Source organism: Callorhinchus milii, unplaced genomic scaffold (assembly GCF_018977255.1).
Source record: "Callorhinchus milii isolate IMCB2004 unplaced genomic scaffold, IMCB_Cmil_1.0 Scaffold16, whole genome shotgun sequence".
In the NCBI taxonomy this organism is placed as follows: Eukaryota; Metazoa; Chordata; class Chondrichthyes; order Chimaeriformes; family Callorhinchidae; genus Callorhinchus; species Callorhinchus milii.
This window is the reverse complement of record NW_024704757.1, coordinates 10206934-10228500: the sequence shown is the minus strand read 5'-3', so window position 1 is coordinate 10228500 and position 21567 is coordinate 10206934. Positions and strand designations below refer to the sequence as shown.

General features: G+C 41.4%; 1 long non-coding RNA gene across 1 annotated transcript; it reads left to right on the top strand.

Annotated features, from left to right (window-relative positions):
- The first annotated feature begins 16676 nt into the window (after nucleotides 1–16676).
- LOC103178721 lies at nucleotides 16677–21546 on the top strand. The gene is made up of 6 exons (XR_487897.2): nucleotides 16677–16713; nucleotides 16913–17024; nucleotides 17115–17236; nucleotides 17817–17934; nucleotides 19459–19523; nucleotides 21353–21546. It is a non-coding gene; the product is annotated as an uncharacterized LOC103178721 (long non-coding RNA).
- Nucleotides 21547–21567: the final 21 nt, after the last annotated feature.

The following is a 21567-nucleotide window of genomic DNA, read 5'->3' as shown; positions in this document are numbered from 1 at the left end:
CACATTCCCTCTGTACCCCCCACATTCCCTATACCCCCCACATTCCCTCTGTACCCCCACATTCCCTATACCCCCCCACATTCCCTATACCCCCCACATTCCCTCTGTACCCCACATTCCCTATACCCCCACATTCCCTATACCCCCCACATTCCCTATACCCCCACATTCCCTCTGTACCCCCACATTCCCTATACCCCCACATTCCCTATACACCCACATTCCCTCTGTACCCCCACATTCCCTATACCCCCACATTCCCTATACACCCCACATTCCCTATACCCCACCACATTCCCTCTGTACCCCCACATTCCCTATACCCCCCACATTCCCTCTGTACCCCCACATTCCCTATACCCCCCCACATTCCCTATACCCCCCCACATTCCCTCTGTACCCCCACATTCCCTATACCCCCACATTCCCTATACCCCCCCACATTCGCTCTGTACCCCCACATTCCCTATACCCCCACATTCCCTCTGTACCCCCACATTCCCTATACCCCCCCACATTCCCTATACCCCCCACATTCCCTATACCCCCCCCACATTCCCTCTGTACCCCCACATTCCCTATACCCCCACATTCCCTCTGTACCCCCACATTCCCTATACCCCCCACATTCCCTCTGTACCCCCACATTCCCTATACCCCCACATTCCCTATACCCCCCCACATTCCCTCTGTACCCCCACATTCCCTATACCCCCCCACATTCCCTATACCCCCACATTCCCTATACCCCCCCACATTCCCTATACCCCCTCACATTCCCTATACCCCCCACATTCCCTAAAACCCCCCCACATTCCCACCCCCCCGACACACATTCCCTATATCCCCCCAACCCGCATTCCTTATATCCCCCACACACGCTTTTACACCCCACCCCCAACCACACACACTATTCACCTCCCCTACACACATAAATCGACACCCCCCCCTGCACACATACACTCTAACACAACCCCCCACCCCCCTCCCCCCCCCACACACACATTGTGAACACACACACTCTATACAATTAAGTATAGAATACTATTAAGTACTGTACTTCTAACTACAATCATTGTTTCACAAGTTTCCGTTGTTGGTCAGTGCACTGTATAAAAAAAATGGGGGTAACAGGACTTTCTAAACACCTTAATCTATTATCTCTATCTTGCAATATTATGTGCCACCCACCTACTCCCTACACACGCCAATTATCATCACCCCAACTTCCCCCCCACGCACAATACACCACTGTTTCCCTCCCTTTCCACAACACTCTATACACAAAACTTACTCAACAACTCCATCCAGTCCGACGTTTAGGTTTTTAAATTAGCTCAGTAATGTGGGAGGAGGAGGAGGAGGAGGCGGCGGCGGCGGTGGAGAAGATTGAAAGTGGTTGGAGTTTACAGATTGGAAGAGGTCCAGCTACTCAAAGCACCTTGTGGAGAATTTTAGCTCTTGTGTGTTTCCTCTTCTGAAGTGATACCTTCCACTTTTGTGGAATAGCACCACCCGGTCTTTTTTTTATACTCCAATGAGATCTTATTATATTCACACAGTCAGCAGTCAGTGTGCTTTGTCCTCACGGGAGCTAAGTAACGATTTACCCTCTTCATACAGCCTTTGAAATAGGTTTATTTCTTTTATAGTTTTACCCTCTTTGGTTCTCCCCCTTCTTCACTCCTCCGCAAAGACACATGCTTGGGAACTTTGGCATAATCCTCCTATGTCTTGCCTATGACCATTCCTCATGTATTATTCTGGACAGTGAAAAATGTTGGATTATTACCTTGTGGGGGTCATCACACGAGAGACCAACTCTGTCTTTATACACATGCATTCTTCAACAGTGCCTCACTTGATAGTGTATCAGGTGTACGTGACAAGTGCTGAATTTTGTAGAAATGTAATCTCAGCAAAGATTGTGGTAGGATTTTTTAAAAAAACAGCCGTTGCCCTTCTGGGCTATCGAGAGGATTTTAGGCCAGGATATTGGGAGAAACACCCTTCTCTTTTTGAATACTGCCATAAGATCTTTAATATTCACCCAAGAAGGTAAATAGGATTCAGGTTTAACATCTCATCTGAAGGATGGCATGCACCCCTGATAATCAACAGATAATGTTACTGACAGTTTTTAGTCAGGTCCCCAAATGATGTCATTAATACTCACCGTTCAAACCAAAATGTTCGAGAAACAAACAAAAGAATGAGAATGTGCATCACAATTCTATGTGTCAGTTCAGTGTTAATGGGGTGCACTGGAGGTAGTCATTGTTCCTTAATATGTCAAACTAAATAAGGTTAGAGAAAGAGTTGCTTTTCATTTGTAGAATTTCTGAAAACTTGTTTGTCATAAAAGATTGTAGTTTTAATTTATAATTAATTATAGATTACAATTAAAAGAATTATATTAGTATGTATAATAAATATATTAATTAAAAATGATTATACGGTATAATTATAATAATTCGGGAGAGTTAAGCAGGGTATCTTTGGGGCTCTTTGGATGTGCTTGGCAAGGAAATATCTGAATCAAGTTGATCCGCTCTGGGGGTTACAATAATAATAATCCTTTGTGCATTTCTTTTCGGAAGGATAGCTCAAAACTCTTCCCAGGATATACTGTAAAGTGTAGTGACTGTGTACTTCTAGGTGAATACGGTAGCCAATTTAGGCACAGTAGTGTGTTCAATTTTATCTGGAGGGTTTTTGGCTGGGTCAAGGTCCAATTCCTGAGCAAGAGAGTCCACAGTCCTCTACAGTGCCAGCCAGCCTGGCTCGCAGAATTTGGAGGAGCAGACTAGTAACTGGGGCCTGGGATTCTTCCCACTCAGCTCCTGTTAATCCAGAGCCCAAATGGTCCTAGTTGGAGAAGCAGTGGGAAGCTGTCTGGACAGTGTTCGCAATGACAAATTGCGTGTTGTTCGTTGGTTAAACTCCAGCAGTAACCCCAATGCACACTCTCTGGAGTCCCCCAAGCTTTGATCCTTGTCAAACTGTGATTAAACTTTCCAGGATTAGGTAATCAGGGGTCTCTCTGGGGGGAGTGGGGGGTGGTGGGGGTGGGGTGGGTGCATTCCATACCAGACAAATGAAAAACATTTACAAATGATACATTCAGAAGATTGGTTTGGAGATTCTTAAGCACTGTGATGGGTTTCCTTCTGTATCAGATACAGGGCTGACTGAACATGAGATTTATTTGGAATGAAGATAATAAGAACAATAATAATAACAACAGTTATTATTCTAAATAATTATTTTTTAGTTATTAAAAAAAAGCAAAAATGGTGTTAAATAATAATAAGCGTATAATAATCCTTGCATTTGATGAAGTGCCTAATCAAGTCATTGAGACATCGCAAAGGGCTTCACAGAATATATTGTAAAGCGAATTAACTGTATTTTGTGGGTGATTATACATACATATATATATATATAGAAAGGCTGCAGAATGCTGGAAATCTGAAATAAAAATAGAAAGGATTGGGAGCACACAGCAGGTCAGGCAGCATCTATGGAGAGAGGAAAGTGAGTTCAAGTTTCAGGTCTATGACCTTTCGTCATATACTATATATGTCTAATATATTTTGTGTGTGTTACTGAATGCATATTTCTAGCTGAATGTTTGGAATGAGTTAAACTACCTCAACCCACTCGCATGCGGTTGTGTTTGAACCGAGGATGAGCCTTGCTCGTGCTTTCACCAAGACTAACCATTGCACTGGGAGCGCAGGGGCTGAACACGCCGACCAACAGAGGCTGATCGGGTGGCAGCGCTCACCTGAAGCTGAGCAGCGAGGAGCAGGTAAGAATAAAGGCACCGCCACGTGCAACACAAACCCCCGCAAGTCTCTTAGTACTTTTCATTTAGTTTTATATAAATAAAGAGAGATATTTGCACATTTGCAGCAATGGTTATAGTGAAGTACAATGTCGGAGGGAGAGTATCTGTGGAATGAAATCAACTCACGATGCTTAAAAAGGGGCTGTCAGAAAATACCATGAAAAATACTGCAGTGTGTTTTGGTTCCCCAGCTGGAGGAAGGTGATGGTGTGTGAATTTAGCAGCCACTTTTGTTTCTTTTAAAACAAAGCAATACTTACACAGTGAAATGTGATTTGTAAACATCAGATAAAATAGCAGGTCAGCAACAGGCAATGCACGAAATGGTTTCATTTACCCGATCCCCTAAACGATAAGAATTGAGATTAAGCACAACGATTTACATTTATATAGTGCCCTTTGTGCAGGGTCATGTTTCTGAGCATTTCAAATTAATTTTAGAATTTAATTTAAAAATTGTCTTAAAATTATAGCTAATTGTTAAATGGTGAGTGTTTAGATATTCTGATAGAAATCATATTTTCAGCTAATTCACTTTAGGAAAAATCGTCCACATATATACAGTTATCACGTTGAAACGTGTCTCAAAACTGTTAATTATTGACAAGTGTAATGACTGTACTTGTTAATAAATATCAGCAACTGACTTTAGGACTGGCATATTGTACTTTGAGGAATTGCATTGATGGCTCACCGGAGTGATGTCAGATATGAAAGGATTTAATTATAATTCAATTATAATTCAATTATAACCATAATAAGGCGTTATATCAAATGAAAATATTATTATTAATGAGAGTATTAGTAAAGTTGGGTTATATTCCCTTGACTTGAGAAGTTTAAAGGGTTATCTGATTTAGTTGTTTAAAACAATTGCCTACAAAGCCACTACACTTTAGAATAAATCCTGTAAGCTGCTTTGAGATCTATTGGTGACTTGATAAGACGCTACATCAAATGCAAGGATTTAAATTGACAAGATAGATAGGGAATCCAGAACAAGGGAACATCATCTTAAAATTTGGAGCTAAGCTTTTGAAAGTGAAACCAGAAAACATATTTTACACAAAGGGTGGTAAAACTGCGGGATACACTACCCCATGAGGCTGTAGGTGCAGAATCAGTTAAGGTGTTTGAGAAGTAAATGTAAAGGAGAGATGGCAGGTTAAAATCACAAAGAGCTGTTATGAAGTAACGAAATGGCAGAGCATATATGCTGGTCCAAATAACTACTTCTGTCCCTATAAACTATTTATGTGATTTCGCTTACATTCTCCACATATGCTGTTTGTTGAGTCGGGAATCATACTGACACTATTAATTGATCCCAAAAGCTAGTGGGTCTCTGGATAAAGAAAAAGACAGCTGCTGCTATCTTACCTAGTGAAACTGGCCAATTATTCCACCATATTGTCAAGTCATCTAATTATATTGCGGAAATGTAGAATATTGGAATATTTTATTCCTATTGAATTGATGATTGTTATCATAGGCCTCACTTTTGTTACAATGTGCATCTTGTTTTGCCCACTGGCTTTCACTCCACTCAGGAAACAATTAACAAAGAAAATGACTATCTGCGTGTTTTGAATCGAGTTAATTCGGAGAGAAGCGTGAATGTAAGAGTTGGATTCATCACTAAGGAGACTGGAGGACATGCCAGCCAGTGCAGTAAACCAAGTGCTGGGGTGCTATTGTGTGGGATGATAAATATTTAGATCGTAGAACTATTTTCTTGAGAGTTTTTGAAAGTAGAGAAAGTTCACTTTGGTCATACATTTTGACCACTTGAGAATAATCTTTTGTTTTGTTTTGTTCTTTCTTTCCGTTCTTCTGTGCGAGAGCCATTTGTCGTGGGCATTGTGAAAATAAATTAAAATTCAGAGGAGAGCTGAAGGCCCCTCACGTAAAACAACAGGTTGCTAAGGGTTTCAGAGAGAAAGCTGGGCAGCTAACAAGAAAGCTATATGCTATTCCTGCCACCATGGTGTGTTTATAAGATAAAGTTGTGTTCTGTGGTTTGGGTTTTTCCCCTTTCTAAGTTTGTTTTAGCAGTGAGTTGGACTTCTCTGCATCTTCTATCCTCTGGAGTGTAATAGGACCAGGGTTGTTTTGTACAATTAATATTAATTTTTTCTTTCTCTCCTCTTTCCCTCCAACCCCGCCCCAACACCCCCCCGGAGAAGGTGGAATGATTCTTGATGGTTGACAGCAAAACTGAAGCTTTGTTGCAGTGAATTCCTCCTCCATTAGCATTTTCCGCATCAGGAGACACAGAGTATAGGTGAGAAATATTTCATCCTTTGTAAAGCATTTTGAATGTACCATTACCAAGAAAAGCATGGGTGAGTGGGGCTCATCCCCGCAAAAACAACTGACGCTGGGTTGATTTCGCGACTTTCAGAAGAACCAGCTAAGTATAAGCTTGAGGTCAGAACCAGAGGATAAAAGGGATAGGTGTAGACACAGCTGAAAAAATAAATTTGGGCCATCAAATCTTTAGCATTGTTTTTCTCTCCACAATGAATCACCTCACCTAATTCCAACAACAACAACAAAATTACATTTGTATAGTGCCTTTCACGTTGGGAGGACGTCCCAAGGTGCTGGACAGACAGAGTTTCGGACCCGAGATTGTGATCGCGGAGGGTGGAGGGCAGAGGGGGTAAGCAGGGAGATTGAAAGTGTGGTCAAAGAGGAAGGTCTTGAGATGGGTTTTGAAGGTAGCAAGGGAAGGGGCGAGGCGGAGGGACTGCGGGATGGAGTTCCTGAGGGTGGGGGCAGAGTGGCGGAAGGCCCACCTGCCAATAGTGGGGTGAGCAAGGCGGGAGACGTGAAGCAGGCTGGAGCTCACTGAGCGGAGGGAGCGAGCAGGATGGTAAGGGGTTAGGAGTCACAGAGGTAGGGGGAGCAAGACCATGGAGGGCTTTAAAGGTGAGGCCCAGGATCTCGAACTGCATCTGCTGTGTGTTGGGAAGCCAGTGCTCGCTCTCCATACCATTCAAACAATAAGTTCAAACATCTATCTAACTCCATTTAAAAAGAGTCTATAGACTCTGCTTCAACTATTTTTTATTGCGGAGAATTTCATATTCCAGCCATTCTCTGTGTGAAGACATTTTTTCTTCCTCCCACAAACCCCCTCATTCTATTTGTGATTATCTTAAATTTGTGCTGTCGTAAACCAGTGGAAATAATGAAACATTATCACAACCCTTCATAATCTTGAAGATCTACATCAGATCACCCCTTAATCTTCTCAGCTCTAGTGAAAAAGTCCCGAACTTCATGACCGAAACCATTCATCCCTGTTAGCATTCCAATGAATCAACGCTGCACCTTTTCCTTTGCTGTTATATACTTCCTGTAATCGGGTCTCCAAAACTATACGCAAATATGACTCACCCAAGATCTTCTTTAGGTTCAATGCAATCTCATTACTTTCATTTCTATTCCTCTGGATATTAAATCAAGGATTCAATTTGCCCTTTTATGACCTTATTTAACTGTACTATCACTGTTAATGACCTGTGTTGACTCTGCTCTTTTTACGCCATTTAAAACCTTACCATTTAAGATGTGTTTGCTTTCCCTGTTCATCATGATTTTGACCTAGAGCATTGTTGCAATGAATTCTTCTGGGTGGTCTGATAAAAGGATTGGGTATGTGTTGGGTATATACTTTTTAACTTGGCTCAGTTAGTTGTAGTCTCACCTCCAGGTTGAAAGGTTGTGGGTTAAGCCTTACATCGGGACTTTAGACTCCGTCTCGGCTGACATTCCAGTGTAGTTACTTATGAAATGTGTTTCAGTACAAAGTGCGATAGAAATGCAAGCTCTTTCTTCTTGACAGGGGTTTCGGGAAAAGAATTGGGGAGTAGGATTGGAAATGGCTCCAGCGCAGAAACACTGAGTGAATAATCTGGACATCATCGGCAAACTTTAGAATATTCTGTGACAAGTCTTCAATATTGCTGTTTACAGTGCCCCCCAGTGGCCAATCAGTAATTAGCTGAACCTATAATAATAATAATAATCCTTGCATTTGATATAGCGCTTTTCACGTCGGGAGGACGTCCCAAAGCGCTTCACAGAACACACTGTAAAGTGAATTCACTGTATATTTGTGGGCGAACGCGACAGCCAATTGCGCACAGCGATGTCCCACAAACAGTCGTAGATTGAAAATGACCAATTTATTATTGTTTTTTGTTTTTTGGAGGGATTATTATTAGGCTCTGTGTGGAGTAAGGAAACTTGCCCAAGGTTTCGCCCTCTGCCTGGAATTGAACTCAGGTCTCTCGCTTGCAAAGCGAGTGCTCTAACCACTGAGCTACAGGACTCCACAATGAACGTAGGCTTAATTTTGTATTTATTCTTTGTTTTGAGCTAGAACTTCCCATTTATAGGAAACTTCTTTCAATTTATTTGGGGCAAGAGAATTTTAAAAGAAGACCAGCTGGAGAGAATGAGGCGAGAGCTAAAGAGAAGGAAAGGATTGAACCAGTGTGCTTTAGAGGGCATAGGTTCAGAGCGAGGAGGGCAAATTTAGGATGGAAGCCAGGAAATATTTCTGTACACAGAGGAAAATGAGTAGCTGGAATGGATTGTTGGGAAGAGTGATTGAGGCCAAGACACTGGACTTTCTTAAGAAACAGTTTAGTGCTATTATGGGAACATATGAAATACACACTAGAGTTTACAATATATTCTTTGAAATGTTTTAAGAATTCCTCTCAATGTGAAAGGCGCTACACCATATGTAAGAATTATTATAAGATGGGAGGATAATAATTATTATAATCCTTTCATTTAGTATAGCGCCCTTCACACTGGGAGGTTGTCCCAAAGCCTTCATAGGATATCTTGTAAAGTGCAGTGACTGTGTTTTGTGGGCGAAGATGAGATCAAATGGGTTAAAATCAGTCTCGCAATCTTAAGCAAAGGAAATAACAGAATAGAAAGCGTGTCCACTAAGAAATACTTTGCTTGCTTCTAGCCTCTTTCTCCACATTGTAAATTTTCTTTTGCCATTTTATTACTGTGATTTATCCTTCCTGCCCTTCTAACCCTTCCTTGCCCCTGCTGAGCTCGAAACACTGCCCTGCACTCTCTTCATTCTTTCTGCATCCTCATTTTGCTCAAATTAAGATTTATAATGATGTTTCTTTCTTAAACTCAGTCTTTTCCTAGCGCTTAAGTCCGTTGAACTCCTTGCTTCCCTCATGGGCTTACCCAACTACTACATTTTGGTGCATCTTGTCCTTTTTTATCCCCACTCTGTTCTGAGCCCTGGGTCTGAGGATGGATCATTTCAACCTCTTTAGGCATGAGTGGGGTGTGATGTGTATCGGCGCAGTGGTGGGAATGGAATAAGGTGGGAAAGCTGAGTGGAAGTGTGTAGTGGAGCAAGGGTCAGTTTGATGGTGTAATTCCTTTCCTCAGGCTGTGCCTTACATTGGGTATCGTGCTGTCTACAGCCCTGCTGCTGCTTTAAGCACTCTAGGTGCACCGCAATGCGAAGTTGCAGCAGACACCGAAAAGTAGAGCCATAGGCGGTAAAACAGCCAAATGTTTAAAACTTTGCACTCCAAATTTTCTTTTCTCTCTGTATTGCCAACCAACTACATTGTTCTGCTGGCTTTCGTCTGGCTTAGTCTCATTGAGATCAGTCACTGTGTGAGTCTCCTGGGTTTGTCAGAAGCGTGGGTCAGTGTAGACGGAGCTTATTAATAATAATAATTATTATTTATTTACAATCCATCAGTGTCAAATGAATACGAGTAATATCTGAGAATAGTTTTGGTAATCTTCATCTTATTTAACCTTGACCAACATCTCAGTCAATCACCTTGACTAATACCAAAGAGGACTTGGTTAGAGATTGCAGAGGGACATCCTCACCCCTAACCTTGAAGATAAAGTGTCACTGCCTCTGGATGAAGAGATAGTTGGACATTTATATTTGTGTTTTGAGCAGACTAAATTTCTTATACATTTTTTAGACAAAAGGGCTCCCTGTCTCTTGTGATAATTTACAAAACAAGCAAAGGTGACCTGATGGGAGAGCTTTTTATTCGTACATTTCCAGAGAATTTTCTCCCACATGTTCACTTCTTGGAGTTCCAATGTCACTGCCAGTCAACCTTGAAGGTTGAAGATTGTAGCCGTAGAACTGACAATATCCAGTGCAAATTCCATTGAATTTGGACCAGATCATCCTCTGTGGCTGAACATCCATTCCAGATGTTTGGATTTGGTGGATGTTTTTCCAAATGATGAACACAATATCATTCCTCCAGGGACACAGTCAGGAAGGTACCTGAATCGATGGTAGTTAATGAATTTGCTCCCACATAGAGGATATTAATGAGCAGCTTCCCATGCATCTGAAACTGCTTAGCTTAATCAGGTAATAATTTATTCCAACCTTTCGGCAGCTCGTGTGTACGCTTCTGCCAATCACAACATCTATAGGTTTGTGTTGGCACACTAGCAAGCGTAATTATGAAAGAATGCAAGTTTCCACCTTCCTGTGAAACCCAACTGACCCGAAGTTAAACTGGATCAATAGCGCCTATACATATGGTGCCCATGTTGTCCTGTAGTTACTTATTCTTAGTACTTAATTTCGACTGGAATCAGTGCTTCATTGGTTCAAGGCTACTTTGTTATGGGAACACCACAAATCTCAGCTTCCTATTTGCTTTCTCTTGTTTGTCTTTCTATCGCTTGATTTTTCTCAGCTTGACCAGGATTCCTCAGCTGCTGATTCCCTGCATTGAGGTGAGAGGCAGCAGTAGGTGCCCTCCCACAGGGTATAAAGGAAACTTGGGAGGATTGTTGTACCAAATGTTTCCTAATGAACTCACATCTAACTTATATTAGGGCTTTCGAGCCGTGCCCGAGAGACATCTACCAACGTGCAGTTTAAGTTGTTCTCCCTCCAAAATAATCCCTCCAAAACCAAAGACAATGATAAATTGGTCATTTTCAATCCACGACTGTTTGTGGGACATTGCTGTGCGCCATTGGCTGCCGCGTTCACCCACAAATATACAGTCAATTCACTTTACAGTGTGTTCTGTGAAGCGCTTTGGGACGTCCTCCCGACGTGAAAAGCGCTATATCAAATGCAAGGATTATTATTATTATTATTATTACCCTGAGCCCAGGTGCTAGGTTTCAAGCTTAGCAACAGGAGAATTCTCGCAGTGGGACCACCCATCGTTCAACTCGTAGATGGCGTGAGCCAGGGAGAAAAATATATTTTTCAATATATAAAAAGGAAGTATCATCCTCACAGATCATGACACCCAATTAAGTCTTGAAAGTGTTCACTGATGTTTTAATCCCTCATTGATTATGATCAAATCTACGCTGGCCTCAGGTCAGATGATGAGACGTGTGAGTTCCAAACTCTCAGACATGAAGGCAGCTAGACGTTGAACATATTTTGGCACTAACTACAACTCGTAATTAAGAAAATGGGAATGAAAAGTCCAAAATACAACACATCTTCCCCACAAAGAGGCCTTTGAAGAGAACAAAATACACAGCAGCCAACTAATGGCTAACAGCATGTAAACAGTGGAGGAGGGCGTACAGCACAAGGCAATAGTCCAGAGCAAATGAACTCAGCACTCAAGCATTTCAGCAACATGGAGCTCCTTGGCATGACAGCAAATTATACATTAGGCTTTTAATCCTATTATAATTACACTTAATAACTTCCTCATTATTCCTTCATATAAACCCACAGTGTATTATGCATATTTATATCATTATTAATAGTCAAAGAATTCAGTGAATGAACTTTCTATTTTCAGCGTCCCATCCTATAAATTTCCACTGAACACTAATTTCAAATGCAAGGGTTAGTATTTCCTCCCTTCGACATCCGTAAACTCCATAGAATAGTTCAACAAACCTGTTCAGAGCTTTATTCAACTCAAACATCTAGGAAGACTCTTCTAGCCTAGCACCTCTCTTGAACTTCAGGATAAGGGAAAGGATATTTCTATCAGTTAAATAATCATCTGCTTTCAATTTCTTACTCGGTCCATTGTCACCCTTCGTGTTTTTCGTTATTTTGTCAATACAGTACTATTGTCGCATTACTTTATCTTCACTCTATTGACATCTCGACTCATTGCACCATCTCCTCATCTAACTTATTCTTTCTCAGGATCCCAAGAATGTAGAACTCCTGATATCTATGTGTTTGTCCTTCTTTGTACAACCTGAAGGCTTTTAAAACATGAACTTGACTTCACCTGACAAATACTAGTTATTCATCTCATCTTTTCTCCTTTTCTCTTCCAGCATGATGTATCCCAGACTATAAAGTTCTAGGAAGGAAAACTAGTGGGAACAGGATGGCAAAAAGGCAAAGGCAAATTTTGAGGCAGACATGTTTGGGAAATGTCAGAAAGACATTATTAAGACCAATCATTTGACATCAAACCATTGATCAGGATAGGACTTGGCCATTGTGGTAGAACAGAATAGAGGGAGGTCCTTTTATAAGGTCATGAAGATTAGAGTTCGAGGTGAGAAGCAAACCATCTTGTGTAATCATGGTGATGGGCAGATCTGGCTGACTAAAAACAAATGGGCAGAAGGGCCTTCTTCATCCAAATCAATCTTTGATCTTGTGTAATTTTGTGAAGTGGGGTTAGGATTGGAGGTCAGGAACAGGCGTTAGTCCAGAGAACTTTCAGGCGTTCTTTCCAGCACAGACGGGATGGGCCAAATGTCCTCCTTTGTGCCTCAAATATCTGCGGTTCTATGGATGTGTGTTTTTTACAGTTCTGCTTCTGTACCACCAGATGGTGCTGACACACTATAAGAATATTATAATATCTACTGTAACTGAAGGGGAACTACAAAAACTTATCAAATCACGTCATCAGTTGTTATTACTCCTCTGAGGACTACAGGATTTCAGCATCAAAAACAAAGATCGTATATTTTTAAAACTAACTTTCAGTATTAAATTATCAGTGCAGTTGTTTCAGTGGAGCTTTTAAAAAATGTACTTTATTCTGCTTATTCATGCAATCTTCAACACATTTGATTAACTGAAGTTCAAGCAATTCTTTTTTGAAGCATTTAAATATGCCTCTTTGCCCCATGTGCATACTCTGCTTAAAGCTCTATCCTTGACTCTCTGCTTGGTTTGAGAAGGATGAAAATGCCAACAAGGCTATGCATCACCTCACTTGCCTGAATTAAAGAATAACTAGTCCAACGAGAAATGGGATCCAGCTATGGTATAGGTTTAGATTAAGTTTGCATTCTCTGTGGACAAGCAGTCAGGAAACTGAATAGTGACCATGCGTGGGACCTGTGAAGTTCTTCCTTTTCTAGACTAGTTGGTTACTCCCCCTTCCAGTGCTTGCAATAAAACTATAGTTAAAAGTCCTTAAATCCTCATAAACATACTTAAATAATCATTGAATGTTACAGCACAGAAAGGCCATTTGACTCAACAAGTCTGTGCTAGTGTTTTTCTCTGCATAAGCCACCTGCTCTAATCATAGAATTATATAGCATAGAAGGAGGCCATTCGGCTCATTGTGTCTGTGCTGGTTCTTTTAAAAGAACTATCCAATTCAATCCCACTACCCCGCGCTCTCCCCATAGCCCTGCAAACTTGTCCTCCCCAAATAATTATCTACTCTCTTAAAAGTTGTTACTGAAGTGGCTTCCACCACCCTTTTAGGCAATTCATTCCAGATCCGAACAACTCGCTCTGTGAAAAACTGTCTTCTCACCTCCCCTCTGTTTCTTTTGACAACTATTTTAAATCAATGTCCTCTGGTTACGGACCCACCCACCAGTGGAAATAGTTTCTCCTTGTTCACCCTATCGAATCCCCTCATAATTTTGAAAACTTCTATTAAGTCTCCTCTTTACCTTCTCTGCTCCAAGGAGAATAACCCCAGCTTCTCTCGCCTCTCCTGATAACTGAAGTACCATCATTCCTGGTACCATCCTGGTAAATCTCCTTAGCACCCTCTCCAATGCCTTGACATCCTTCCTAAAGTGTGGGGCCCAGAACTGAACACAGTACTCCAGCTGAGGTGTAACCAGTGTTTTATAAAGTTTCATCATAACTTCCTGACTTTTGTATTTTATGCCCCTATTTATAAAGTCTAGTATCCCATAAGCTTTATAACAGCTTTATCTACCTGTCCTGCCACCTTCAAAGATTTACTTTATGAACCCCCAGGTCTCTCTGTGACTTAACCCACTTTAAGATTGTACCATCAGCTTATATCACCTCTCCTCATTCTTCCTACCAAAATGGATCACTTTGCATTTCTCCACATTAAACTTCATCTGCCACGTGTCTGCCCAATTTACCAATCTGTCTATCTCGTCTTGCAGTCTGCTACTATCCTCCTCGCTGTTTACTACTTTTCCTAATCCCACTCTTTTGTGTGTTTGTGTTTCACACAATATTCCTACTTTTCAAACATCTGTCTGATTCCCTTTTAAAATAATTTAGAGAATTCCACATTTCAAGTGAAGAATTCTAGCCTCCACTTTAATTCTTTGAATTTATTAAATGTCCCATTCAACTGCCAAATAAAAGATTTGGGATCAAAATTGAGGGACATGGGATTGTTGGAGAAGTAGAAACGATTAAAGGATGTTATGATTAAGGTGTTCAAGATAATGAAAGGGTTTGAGAGAATGAATGGCGAGTAATTATTTCCATAGGTAAGTGATTCGAGGACAAGAAGGCATGAATTTAAGATTCTATGTAGGAATCAAGGGGGGAACATAGGAAAACCGTATTCTCCTGGAAGCTTGTCAGAGTGTGGGATGAATTGCCTGAGGTGGCATTTAGATACAAAATAAATAATATTACAGCAGACATATTCTCAGTACCATGGAATCATAGTTATGGGATAAAGGGATCCATTTGGAGCACTTCTGAAGTATTTAAATGTCAAAGTAGTTGAGTATTGTAAATAAAACACAGAAAAAGAACATTTCGCCTTTCAAGTCTGCACTGGGGTCTTTCTCCATTTGAGCCACCTAGTCTAATCCCACTCTGTTGGATTCTCTCGTACCCTTTAATATTCCTACTCTTCTATTTAATTCCTCCTGTGTGACAATGCTCATCAGTGACTCTGCTCGTAGAATCTGTCTGGACATATGGATTCTTGGTGGAAACGAAAAGCAATCTTAACTGCCAAAATTGCCATGTGTATGCTTAGCCTGGAAGTCTTTGCTTACGGGAAACTGAATACTTTCTATGGGACTGAGGGATTAGTAACATTAGGTAATGTAATGTAAACTAACGTTTACTGAGGTAACCTGAAACCAACTGACTGGGTTGTCAGAAATAAACCTTTGATACTTGTATTGGAAAAAATTGGTGTTCCAGTATATCAGACTTTATTGTCAATCTAGTGCCTTTTTATCTTTTTATCCTCAGCCCCTCACTATATATTTTCTTAGAAATCGTGCACAAAAGCGGCAGGCATCAGTGGGAAAACATATTCAGGAGTGAAGAAGGCAACCGAGTTAAATTTGATCCCACATCTTTAGCGTTTTCTGATGGGGAGCTGAAGTTGGCTCCCAGGAATAGTCATCTGGTAGCTGTTTATAGAACTGGGACCAAAACCTGAGGTTTTCCTCATTCACCTCCCAGCAATTTCCCCAAAGTATTTGGAAATAAGTTGTGCTTGATTTAGTGGTGGAGTAAATCTCCACTAACAAGCACTCCCACCGGTAGTTAGTGTAATGGAGTTTTGAGGGCCAGTTTGGTGAGTCCTTCTGCTATTGACCTGATTATGTTACCTTTGAAATCAATCTTGTTTGAGACAATCCAGGCTCTGACTTGCATTGATTTGACACCCTTAGCAACTTCAGGGGCCAGAAACAAAGTGGACTGGATCGATTTGCTTGATCTTCTGCCAATTCACTTCTGCGTTCTGGGAAAGAATGTACAAGTCCAAATGTGTTTCGGGTTCTTCTGCAGGGCCTCTGTTGCAAATGTTCCTCTGGGTGCCCCTGGGTGTGTAGCTCAACACTTGTTCAAACTCATTTGATGTTTCCTTGTTGCTTGTGGGATGTTAGTGCTGTAGATTATGGTCGCCTATATTAACAGCATTCACTTCATATCTCAGCTGTGAAGCACTTTGAGAACATTTCTTTACTTGAAAGGTTCTGTATAAATGAAACCGTGTTATGAAATTCTCAGGATTATAGGTCAGCTGCAAATGTGTAGCTTGTGTTAATACAGATCTGTGCATACATGTGCAGGTGAATGTAGCTGATGGAAGCAGTGGGAGAGATTGCCTCCAGCCAGGGTGCTCTGCTGCTGGGGACATTGTGAAGCTGATATATAACGTTGCACTCCTGAACTGTACAATGAGATTGTTTAATCCAAGTCTTTGACAGTCACCATGTTACACCGCATGTGTCTGTAACAATCAGCATTACACCATGTATGTCTGCCTATAACAGTCAATGTGTTATACGATGGATGGGTGTCTTAACAGTTCAGTTTAATACCTTGGGTTTGTCTTTAACAGTCAATGTTATTTAAACATCTGCGCAGTATAAGGTCATTGGGATGATGTTAGTAAATTGTAATCTTGGAACAGGTGTTGGGTTGAGTGACTACGATTTGCCAATAATTTTGGAACCCAATGATCATCCAATGGACTGAGATGGTGTAAAATTATGGATTTCATTCTTAGAACAAACATGGTCATTGAGAGGTGCTGTGGCAGAAGGTTACAATCAAAGTAATTTACCTCTGGTCCATCTCCATGTGACATGAAGATTCAGTAGACCTCGCTACTACTTCCTGACTCTCGCGCAGGGGTGGAGATGTAAGTGGAAGATTTATTTGTTTTCACTCCTCTTTCGTCCAGTAGTATTGTGGGGTTAGGTGTGGGCTATTCTACCAGTATCTGTGGGAATCAGTGCAAGCCACAAAATTGTGACCCGCTGTAATGTGCACACTGAAATGATTAATGTCTCTTTCAAAATATTTTAATGATCTACGATGTTCAACACATTGAATTGCAGATGAGATCCAGTACACCCTAAAGAAGCTGATGATGAGCTTGGATTCTTTAAACGCTCCAAATTTAAAGGACAAACTTGAGCAACTGGAGTGACTAACAAGCGCACTGAGCAGGTAACGTAACCGTGTGATTTATTGTGGCAACGGCTGTGATTCAGATCTGCAAAGGAAATGTAAGAAAAGCTCTGCCTTCATTTTCTAAAGTATGCACATCAGTCAAGACACCACCATTCAGTCGATGGCCAGGATTCTGTCTGAGATGTTGAAGAAGATGGACGGTTTCTTGCAGCGGGATTTGGAGCGCGGTCAACCTCAACTGGAGAAAGGTACTGGAGTAACTGGTGAAATGTTCATTTTTCTCTCTGCCTTCAGCATTTCAGCAGCTGTACCTCACGTAGTATGTGTTTATTGTGCAATGAAGAGGAATTACAGAATAATGACAGCATATTGAAACTCACCATTACATTAGAGGTCCCAGGTTCAATTCTTGTCTGTGCTGCGTTACTGATTTCAACCGGGGTATCAGTTCTCTGTTCGGTGGGGACAGAATTGAGCTGTGATTCTCTGCCAACAACCCAATCCCCCTCAGTGAGTACACATGAGAAATTGGGACAAGGTTCCAGCAGGCAAGCAGAAACAATGGAACCATGACCCCAGTGAAAGCAAAAATGTTGTTGGGCTTCAACTCCCACCTGGGTTCTTGTACCTCAAAATAGGTTATTTTTCACCTGTAAAGAGAGTTGACTCAGTTGCCTCTGGGGAACATAACAATTGAGTCTGGTTTTACCTCACCCGACATCCACATACACCCCACACCAAGTAACCTTGCACTCACACCTTATAACGGGTTGACATTGGAAGTCGGGAATGGGAATCCTGGCTGTATATTTTTTTCCCTTTTCAAAGTAGGGCACTGAAGCGAACTCAGCACAGAGCGTAACTGGAACCCGGGGCCTTGCTGTTCTGTACGGCTCAGCTACACATCCGTCTACTCATCAGTGCCAACTGAGTCATCGCGGAGGGGGTGAGGGAATATCTAGTTTTGTTTTTTACATTTGTACCTCAAGTTGGCAACGTTGCATGACCTGCTTGTTTCTTTGTTGCATTCAATGAATCCCTAGTTGTCTGTGATGGTAACTAGGAGGATGAACTCCACTGGTATATTCTGAAGCAGCTTCCTCTGTGACTGCACGGTAAACCCAGCAGTGCCACACACACTGAGGTTTAATGTTCACCAGCTGCCCTCGGTCGTTAAACGTTTAAATGCATGAGTTCCGAAACCCACTAAGGATTAACCTGGAAAAAGGCCCTTTCAGTTCCTCTACACTTCAGCGCCAGACCATACAGGAACAGCCCTGTTCAAACTCTGCATGCTCTGAACCCCAGGACACACTGACATTTAGAATCAACAACAGCCACCAGAATAGTGCACATTAATAAAAATCTGTTTTGATTTGTAATTTTATGTGCGCTTCCCCCATCGCTGCAGCTGCTTCTCTGAGTTTAGTCAGCAGCGCTCTCGGAGTCCTGCGCTGGTTACAATCTGCACCCAATCTGATGTGCCTGCGACGGATTAACAGGCAGAACAAATCCTCACGCTCCATTTTCTTGATACTTTGCAGCTAAGAGTTTTGAGAAGGTGCTGATAATAAATGTGTGATATTGGTGGAGGATTTAAAATGATAAATAAAATTAACATTAGGCGTGGGGTATAACGGCACTTTAATGTGTATAAATTGTGGTTTGTGATAAATCCCCAAACGTTATACTATATTCCCCCCACGCTGTACAAAACCAAGTCAAGTAGTCGCAGACAGCAGTGGTTCGGAGTCTGGGTGTGTGTCTGTCTGGGTCAGCCTAGCTCATTGGTAGCAGTCTTGGGTTTAGACCTTGCAAGTTCAACCTCCCCGTTAACACTCAAAGTTAAGGTTGTCGCTCCAGTGCAATACTGAGGGGGGAACGCTTGCTTGTTAGAGATGACCAACAATCCTGCAGACTAGGTGTTCATTCACTTCATTGTTGGTTGTGGAATTTTGCCTGCACATGAAAGGTATATTGACAACAATGGCCTACAATCAATGGTGCAACTGGGATTGCTTAATAAGACAGTTGTTTGGATCTGCAATGCATTGCCTGAAAGGGAGGTGGGAACTGATTCGATAACAACATTCAAGAGAGAAGTAGATAGATATTTGGGGAGGACAAAGTTGCACGGCTATGGGGACAGTGGGATTAATTTGGACAGTTCTTTCAAAAAGCTGGCATGGACACGATAGGCCAATTGGCTTAATTCTATGATTCTATGACAATTCAGAAATGGCTCGACAGGATACCGTATGCACAAAATGTTCACCTCCTGCAGAAGCTACGGATTTTGGGAACTTTAAAATATCCTAAGAAAAGTACAACATGGCACTATTATTGGTCTGGTTGAACCATTACTCAAAACCACTTAGTTCTACCTCTGCGAAGTGATCTAAACTGCAATAAGAATTTATGTACATACGCAGGTATTGATTGAAATCTTTTTTTTCCCTGTTATGCTTAGACCAGCAGAGACCAGTATATTGTGAAATTCCCAATGACTCAGCCTTTCCTTACTGCAAAGCAGAGGTATGTGATGTGTGTCCCCACTTCTAATTATTATTTTACAGGGTTCTGTAAGCATGGATTGCTGGTCAGCCACCAGGAATGGGAAATGCAGCTGATTTCTCTCCACCCTAACCTCACTGACTGAGATCAGCTAAGTCAGTGCAGGCTAGTGTTCAAACTTGCAAACTGGTATTTTCTTGAATTAGTTCCTTTAACTAATGTGTTATCTAATCAAGGACAGACTCATCTTCTGTAACAACTCTTCATAGAGTAATGAGTTGGAGGAACTTTCAATAGTCCCAAGGAATTGGGTGCCATTAACTTGTGCTATGGTTGGTGCCACAAGTGCTGCGTATGTCTCTCTCTGTCGCTCTCTGTGTGTGTGTGTGTGTGTGTCTCTGTATCTGTGATTTATACCCAACCCTAACCTAAAACGTGGATACACATGGTGGCTATTTGTATCTTAAGAGCTAACACGACTTGCCAAAATAAAGATTAAATTAGTGAAACCTCAACGAGCTGCCAGGCACGTGAGGGTGACTCACAAATAGTAATTTTTTTGTATGCCTTCCTTTGCGTATTTATTTAATAAATATTATGAATTTTTGGGCTCCCAGGACAGGACCCTCTGGGGATTGCTAAATGTAGTTGTCCATTAGAACTCTTGCCATGGATAATTCTCCCTGTTTCCTATTAGGATGCACATTAATAATGCAGTTCGCAGCTGTCCTTTTTGTCCCCCTGAGTTTTTACTTTAGTAATGAGTTTCTTGGTAAGATTTGTTCTGAAACACTGCATAAAGGATAGCAACTAAAGTTTATGATTATCTACTAACTATGCTCCTCCAAATAATGCTACTGCATTGCTTTGGCTCATAGCCCCCATGTTAGCCTGGGTCCACTTCTTTTGTTCTCATCAGTTGCTGTTGAGCTTCATCCTTTATAATAATTTCAGCAGAGAGACAATCTTATACATGTTTTATTTATACATAACTATATATATAATGGCTATTCTGATTTATTCTTTTCACATTTAAAGCTCCCATGTGAAACATGAGGATTGTCTGTCAGTCACTATACCATAAATCTTGCTGGTAATCTCTGATGGCAAAAGGAGTAACATAATCCAGTCACACAGTACCAGTTTCAGGCAGGACTGGACCATCTGTCCATTCAGCGACTCATCCAACTTCTCGAAGATTCCTCGGACTGGTGTATTGCATCACTAATAATCCTTTTTAATTTCAGGAATATCAGTTCTAGGTCCTTTTCGAAACCCTTTATCATTTCTTGTTCCACTACCAATTGTTTAGGTATTGGTATTTTGGTAGATTATTCCACATACCCAGCACCTTTTTGATTGCATTAGAGTCTAGATTTTATATATAATAAGAATAATATATAATAAGGAGGTATTGTTAAATTTGTATATGATATAGGTTGGGATGCATTTGGAGTATTACAAGCCCTTTTTGGATGTTCTTTTACAGCAAGCACATTACAGCCATGGAAAGGTTGCATGTGGTGATTCATGCAGATGCTGCCAGAGACTGGAGGTTAAGTTGTGTGGCAGGAGGTGGAAAGCTGAGACTGTGAAGTAGATAAGTTTTAAAAGTGGATCTAATGGAGGCTCTCACATTATGAATGAAAAATTGCACTGTATAAGTGAGTGCAAGTGTTCTCAGCCTCCGCAGCCTGACCTCAGTGTGATAGTCAGTTTCTTTCAAGTAACTCTTAACTTACACTGAACGTTGGCGATGATGACCTGTTACTGGGGGCTTGGCAAGTCTGAGATAATGGTGTATCTTTGTTTCTCTCTTTTGGTGTCTCTACCTGACGGGTGATGAGCAGTGGATGTGTGCCCACTGGCAGTCGGATCCTTGTTACAGTTTTTACGGTGTGGATGGCAGCACCTGCTCCATCCTCATTTACCTCAGTGAGATGGAGCACTTCTGTCCTATGTTGGTCTGGAGCAACAGCACCGCAGGGTCTGCCCGACCAAAGGGAGAGGAAAAACCCGTGGTAAGTGAGCCACCTTGAGCCTGAAATCCAAACGCCCTGATCAA